This window comes from Panthera tigris, chromosome C1 (assembly GCF_018350195.1).
Source record: "Panthera tigris isolate Pti1 chromosome C1, P.tigris_Pti1_mat1.1, whole genome shotgun sequence".
In the NCBI taxonomy this organism is placed as follows: Eukaryota; Metazoa; Chordata; class Mammalia; order Carnivora; family Felidae; genus Panthera; species Panthera tigris.
In genome coordinates this window covers 92340073-92347668 of record NC_056667.1, presented here as the reverse complement: position 1 = coordinate 92347668, position 7596 = coordinate 92340073, and the positions used below count along the sequence as shown (strand labels likewise).

Below are 7596 nucleotides of genomic sequence, written 5' to 3'. Positions count from 1 at the left end.
CCCGCGCAGGCGCGGCCGGAGGGCGCAGGCGCCCCCTCTCGGCCGGAAGGAGCTGTGTCGGAGACTGGGCCGCGGATAGGAAGGTGGGGTGTTTGGGCGTGGGTTTTTCAGGTCGTGCGCAGGTCCGGTCTGGTTCATGGGCCTTTGTCCCTGTCTGTCCCAGCGCTGATTGTAGGGTCTCTGGTTGTCCCATGAAAGCGAGTGCCTCAGTTTCCTCATGTTAAAGGGCATATCTCAGTGTAGGCAGAGGCCTGCCAATATGGTCTCTGGCTTCTGGAAGCTGGAGCTTCCAATAGATGCCAGTTTTTGTCTTGCAAGGATGGTTCCTAAGACTGGACCGTCTCCCTGAATTTCTGTTCTCTTCTCCATCTTGTGACAAGACTATGGTTACATATTTTAGTCTCTGTTTTAGTCTCATGTTAAAGCCCTGAAGGTTGGTAACAGGAGATTCCTGTTTTCCTGCTAAGATACCTTTCCTAACCGGATTATTGAGTAAACCATATTGTCCTGTTACCAACCTTTAGGATCACAGGATTGGAAAAGTGCAGTTGAAATAGTTGAGAGACATGAAGAGACTCTAACAAAGAGGAAAGTATTTAGCAGATATGAAGGCAGTACAAGGTGTTGAAGTCACATATTGGGTCCTTGAACAAAGATTTCACCATATTTTCATTTTAATAATGTAAAGGCCTTTACAGTGAAATATTGTGGTTGCTGATTGGAGCCAAAGTTATCAAAAAGCCCTCCTGGTAACAAGAGATTATTTGGAGGATTTGGGAATAGACGGTCTGTTCACCCCATCCTCTACAGAGACTTTAGAGCCCCACCGCCCCAATGCCCCACCAGCTGACTATGCTAAGACCTCCTTGGTCTTATGGCATGTGCATGGGCTTCTGTGATGAGGATATGGCATTGCTCTCCCTGCTTCCCAGTAAGTGTCTGCCAAGCCAACTTAGATACAGTGTAGGGCTAAAGACAGTGGTGAAGCTGACAAGTAGAGATCTGGAGGGAGGCTTGAATAAGAGGGTTGTCTGGGTTTGCCTCTCTAGGTTCAGTTTGCCTAGGATGCTAGATTCAAAACCAGTGTAAAGGACATGTAGGAACCTGCAGTCTCTGAAGAAAACATGTAAGAAAACAGTCATCCAAGTGTTAGATTCCCTGAAACCTTCTGAGGGCAAGGTCTGATAGGGGCTGACTGCTTCTATGTCAGTGAAGTCACTGCCAAAGTGTGTTGTTTTGTTTACTAAGTTTCTGGATGGTGATGGGCGTTCCTAAGCCTGCCCTGGGGCTCAGGCCTCGGGGAGGAGGTCCATTGGGCCAATCCAATCAGTATAATTGGAAGGTTGACCTTAAAATTCTCTCTTCTTCAGGGGTGCCTGGGTAGCTTAGCCAGTTAAACCTCTGACTCTTGGTTTCGGCTCAGGTCATGATTTCATGGTTCATGAGTTTGAGCCCCACTTCGGGCTCTGTGTTGATAATGTGGAGCCTGCTTGGCGTTCTTTCTCTCCCTCTGTCTCTGCCCCTCACTTGCTCTCTCTCTCTCTTGAAATAAATAAGCTTAATTTTTAAAAAAAATTCTGTCCTCTTCAAATTTCCTTAGGAATTTTCACCATTAGTCTTATTGTTATATCACAGCCATCTTCCTTTAAAATGCTGTTACCTGATAAATATAACACATTAACATAATAACATACTTCATCAGCTTAGAATCATAGCATTTTTAAAGCTGGAGGTGAATCTTAGCTAACTGCTAGCCTAATAATTCCTAACCTTTTCATCACCTTGTCCCCCCTGTTTTGAAATGTTTGTCTAAAAAACATGATTTTTTAAAATTCACTCTCCCTTCTTACTAATCAGATATATGCAGCTGCTATTAGAATTTCTGATCAGCAGGAAATAACCAGTGTTACTATACTGCCAGAAGCTAACGCAAAAACAAATCAACATAATACTTTAGTTATGGAGTGATGATGTGAAGCCATACTACTTATGGATGTGTGGTTTCTGTTAAGCTTTAACACTGAAAATAGCTATTGGGTGCTGCATCTGAGGACTCAGGGGTTCAGGGACCCCTCAGCTGGAAAATAGCTAGGCCAACCCCTTTATCTTCTGTGTAAGAACACTGAGGCCCAAGGAAATGAAGCAGTAGAGACAAAACCTGAATATTGGTAAGACTCTAAGATAGAGTGTGTTAGCATTCTTTAGCAGAAAACAGAGCCTTGAGGTACTTGACTAGAAAATGTGCTATTGGGGCGCCTGGGTGGCTCAGTCGGTTAAGCGGCCGACTTCGGCTCAGGTCATGATCTCGCACTCCGTGAGTTCAAGAGTTCAAGCCCCGCGTCGGGCTCTGTGCTGACAGCTCAGAGCCTGGGGCCTGTTTCAGATTCTGTGTCTCCCTCTCTCTGACCCACCCCCGTTCATGCTCTGTCTCTCTCTGTCTCAAAAATAAATAAACGTTAAAAAAAAAAATAAAAAATAAAGAAAATGTGCTGTTGTGTTGTTTTTTTTTTTTCTTATAGGGTAGAGACCCTTTAGTGCATCTTTATCTCCACGGAACCCAGTGCAATGCCTTACACGTGGTAAGTGCTTATTATATCCTTGCTGGGTGAGTGAGTTACAGGGAGTAGGCTGAACGGTTAGAAACTTGTGGTAGGTTCAGGAAGTAGAGTCCTAGCTGACATATGGCCTTGGGGGTCCTGGGCAGCTAGTGGGGAGCCTAGAGGGCATGAGTACCTGCAGGGAGGGAGCAAGAAAAGAGGGTGGGCACCCAGCCATGGGTTCCACCCTGTTTTTAGCAGTTCGGTGCTGGCTAACGTAGGAGGGCTCTCCTGGGCCTTGTTTTAGCTCCTCTTTTCATCTCAGATCTGGCGGAGGATTTCTCAGTGTTGGACATGCAAGCCCTACCCTCTCGCTCCCCTTCTAGAAACCTTCAGCGACTATCTGTTGCCCTCATGAGAATGTCCAAGCATAGGTGTCAAAGCCCTTCATGATCTGCCCTCTACCGACTTCTCTAAAATGTTCCCCTTGTCTCTTGGCATTTCCCCCTCACATTCCCCATGCTGACCTACTTGTAGCTCCCCGTTCTCATCTCTGAGCCTTTGTGCAACGTGCTTCTAGCTAGAACTCCCCTTCCCTTCCATGTTCCTCCAAACTGGCTAATTCCTTATTCCTCCAGGAAGTTGTCTCTGATACACTATTCACCCCTGCCCCCCCAGACTGGTGCAGCACCCACCTTTCTAGGTTCCCACAGTCCAGTGACATTTATCATCCTGTTTCAGGAGAAACTGACAACCCTACCTCCAGCTTGAAGCTGCCCACTCCCTTCTATCAGAAAAACACAGTAACAAAGGAAGTTCATGTTGCCATCCTTGGACAATGAAGGAGGAACCATCTAAAAATAACATGGGTCAGGAAAAGCTGCCAGGATGGGGGGTGGGGGGGGGACAACTTTGATCCCACCTCTCCCTCAGAATTGGAATGAGGTGTCCATTCTCCTACCACACTGTGTGGTTTGGGGTATTACATTTTATGTGGAATTGTTAACCTCAGCACTAAAATGGAGTTCGTTTATTTCCTAAATTCTCCTTGAATAGCTCTTAAATTATCCATAAACACTTGTATATGCAACCCTAAGTCAGTTTTTCTGTCTCTTCAATAAGGCATTGTTGCTCTGTGGTTCTCAATTGTCTTCTTTAAGGTTTAGACCAAGTCGTTAGCATCTTCTTGCCTAGTCACCTGTTTCACTTCTTTGTCAGTGATTGGGAAACCCTTAAAATCATTCACATATTTTCCGCCCACACACTTTCAAGCTTGGTCATGTCTGTTGTTTGATGCATTGGAATACTACTCAATATATGGTTGAATTCATGTAAGTTAACTGTGGTATTCCCATGTCATTGTTTCTTCACCATGAAGTCCTCAGTGGGTGAGCTAGGGAAAGTTTCACAGTGGGGCGATTTTGAAGGCTGCGTGGGGGTCTAGCAGGTTAAAAGGAAGGGGTGAAGGCAGAGGCATAGGCCAAGACAGGGAGGCATGAAAGAGCTTATAAGTAAGGGGCAGTTAAAAGTTGTGTGGTTAGAGTAGAAGCAATGTTGGCAGAAAGGGGCAGGTAGGCTGTTAGGGATTTACACGCCACATTAGTAATTCTGTTGGAGACACAGTTTCTTCATCTATTATAATGGGGATAGTACCTGCCTCTAGTTTAGACTTTATGCTTATAAGCAGGGGTGATATTTAAATATTTAACCATCAGTACAACCAGGTACAACTCAGTCTGATGGAAACAACCAGCTGAGGGAAATCTTTTTGGGGGGTTAAGTGCCCTCAACTAGAGTGAAGGAAAGCACTAAAGCAGGAAAATCCAGCTACTACTGGAAATGGTAGGTCCTGATGTCTTCTAGGATTTTGTCCATATCTTCTCTGTAAGGATCCATGCCACACCCAAAGCAACGAATTTTGTCTTCATACATATGTTGTTCTGTGACTGGCCTCAGTGTCACCAGAGAGAAAACTGAACTGGAAAGGAAGGGAGGGGACATGCTAAGTGTTTTATGTGTTCTCCTTTTGATCCTCACCCAATTTGGGGAGTGAAGGCATCATTAGATGCATTTTATTACCGCGGAAACAGGCTTTGGTTGTTGCTGATTCCTGAACAGGTGGTGAGAGCCTTTCTAGGATAGGTCCCTATTGTTCTGAAGCATGCTCATTTCTGTCACTGCAGGGTTCCAGAATCATCCTCATCTTCAGTTTGTTTGTTTGTTTATTTATTTAATTTATTTTTTAAGAGAGAGAGAGTGTGAGCAGGGGAGGGTCAGAGAGAGAGGAGTAGACATGGAATCCGAAGCAGGCTCCAGGCTCTGAGCTGTCGGCACACAGCCTGACGTGGGGCTCGAACCCATGAATGGTGAGATCATGACCTGAGCCAAAGTCAGATGCTTAACCAACTGAGCCACCCAGGCGCCTCTCCTCATCTTCAGTGTAAGCTTCAAGAACACTTCCATTTCTCACTCACCCATCTGGCCACCCAACCCATGTTCGAGAAAAACAACTTGAAACATATGTTTTTATTTCACAAAAAAAAAAAAAGAAAAAGGAAAGGAAAAAATATGACATGCAATAGCCATCCCCTAACAAACTATAAACTCTTGGAATACAGAATAAAAAGGAAATCCAAACAGTCCTGATGAGACAAAAATTTGGTTTCACAAGGCTGAAAAATCCGTTACAAAGTCTCTGTTGTATAAATATAGTCAGTCTTATCTTTAATGTAGAGTCAGACAAAAAAAAAAAAAAAGTTGTATTGGCATAAGAAATCTCCCAGTCCTTGAACACACCACAATGTTTGTTTTCCCAGCCGAATCAGGTGATGCCTACGTGATGAGAATTACTTGTGTCTTCTAGAACTCTAGGTAACCAAACGGGATTTAAGTATTTTGTCTCCAGAGCCCACACTTCCTCCCCCAGTAGCAAACCACTATTGCCTTTGTTTAAGAGCTAAATGCTCTTCCCATATAAAATCTAACATGTGTCTCTTCTAAAATTCATTATGGTGATGGCTGCACAATTCTGTGAATATACTGAAATCCATTGAGTTTTATATTTTCGATGACCCAATTATATGGTTTGTGAATGATATCTTAATAGGGCTATTAAAAAACATCTAATACGTCTAAGTCACAGGTGACCCCGATATCATAACTGAGGCGCTCCCTGGCAGGACACAGGGAAGTCGGTACACTAAGCAATAGTAAAAAGGAGATGCTTAAAGCATTATAACAACATTGAATCAGTGGAATTTGAGGTTGCTCTGTGGGCACTCAGTTTCAAGATGTCAGAATAAAGAAGTCAACAGGGTATATACTTTTTCCTACTGCTTCGAAGGTGCCTAAGGACCTTGTATGGCTCTTGTCACGAAAGAAAGTTATTCAGTGGGGAAGCAGGTGCCCAGGGTGTTAACTGAGGCTACAGAAAACTTGAGGCTGGAGTTCAGGAGCTAGGTGTTTGCATCTGTTGGAAGAAATTCCAACATTGCTGCAGGGTCTGAGAGCCCGACTCCCATAAGAGGAGGACACCCCCCAAAAAAGTTTCTAGGTTTATTGAACCAAAGGGACTACCTGCCTTCAGCAGTGCTACTGATGACCAGAAGTGACAGCAGGGCCTGGTTCTCACTGACCCTTTTATAAAACCACTGCCAGGGCAGCAGTGGTTAACCAGATCAGCAAACCATTTTTATGGCAGACAAACCACTTAGAAATGCCAACCCCCTTCTCTGCCTACCCTCTGGGCACCAAGCGGCCACCTAAAAAAGGAGATACGTGCAAGCATGGGTAACGGGGCCCTTGACCGAGGGATGGTCGTGCTAGCTTGATAGGGAGGGAGAATTGCCAGTATTAGAAAGGAAACCAGAATTTAAGCTTTGCACTGGTTTTGCCATTGTAGTCACTGGAAGTCCATCGATTATACTTGGTGCAAAAGTAGAGAAAAGGGGCACAGAGGACACTCACTTTACTCACCTTTCAAAAGGGATGCTGCCAGAAATTGGGAAGTCTTTTTAGTTTTTTAGCACACATAGGAAATGAGAACAGGAGAAAGAGAAGGATAGAGACTTGAAAGTGTGAGGTGTTCCAGTTTGCTACACATCTTGTTCAACTCCCCCTAGTCTTTCCTCCTTGAAGACTGATCTGGTTCTGTGGTTGTAGTAGGGGTTGGGAGTCAATTCCTCTTTTGGCCCACCTAGAAAATGTTTATTTGGTAGCTGAGCAGATGAGTGAGTTAAGCTTAGAGGCAGACATCCTGGCCACCTCAGGTTCATCCCATTGTGGGCTGCATCCCCTGGTATGGCCCCATCAAAACCTTGACCTCCTTGTGTTCTTTCAACATAAGATACTCCAGTTCCATGCTATGGCTCAAGCCTCTAGGAATGGGGCCCTCAAGGACAGGAAATTTTCCTTACTGGTAGGGTTTGTCATCTCTGTGGGTAAAAGCAAGCAGAGAATAAAGCTAAAACATCTGTGTTTGGGGCTTACCTTTTCTCTTTAGTGTCACAGGGAGATGGTGGGATGTTAAAAAAAAAAAAAAGGGGTGGGGGGGGAGAATAGATCCACCAGGGCTTGGGCATTTTCTTGGTGCACTTTTTCCTTTGGTTCCTATGAGAATATTTATGACTTACTTAGGAAAGGGAGTTGAAGTACCTAGTTTAAAAAACAAAACAAAACAAAACTTTCCTGGTTGCCTCTCTTTGTGCTTATTGAGCCTTTTCTTCCCCAGGCCTTACTCACCTTGCCCTCAGCCTATCCATGAAACTCAGTTTGAGTTGGTTATCCAGGAGCAGTGAATCCAGGCCACCACACAGGTCCAGGAGGGAATGCCCACACCCTCCTCACACAGCCTCTCTCCTAAAGAGATCAGGAGCTGAGGGCATATCATCAGAAAAACTCCCAGCTGCTTCTGCCCTTCAATAAGAGGACAGAGGAAGTTGTTTCTATACTTAAGAAGAAAGAAAACTTTTCATTCCAGTGCTATAAGAATTATGAGCAGACAAAGCCATGGCTCTGGCAAGGCTGGACCATTTTGGGAAACAAGATGCAAGCAAGGGAG

The 7596-nt window shown here is 44.7% G+C and overlaps 1 long non-coding RNA gene across 1 annotated transcript; it reads left to right on the top strand.

Moving 5' to 3' along the window:
* The first annotated feature begins 38 nt into the window (after positions 1-38).
* On the top strand, positions 39-3390 carry LOC102955486. Its single transcript, XR_006221777.1, has 3 exons — positions 39-83; positions 2520-2579; positions 3279-3390. It is a non-coding gene; the product is annotated as an uncharacterized LOC102955486 (long non-coding RNA).
* The last annotated feature ends 4206 nt before the right edge of the window (positions 3391-7596 follow it).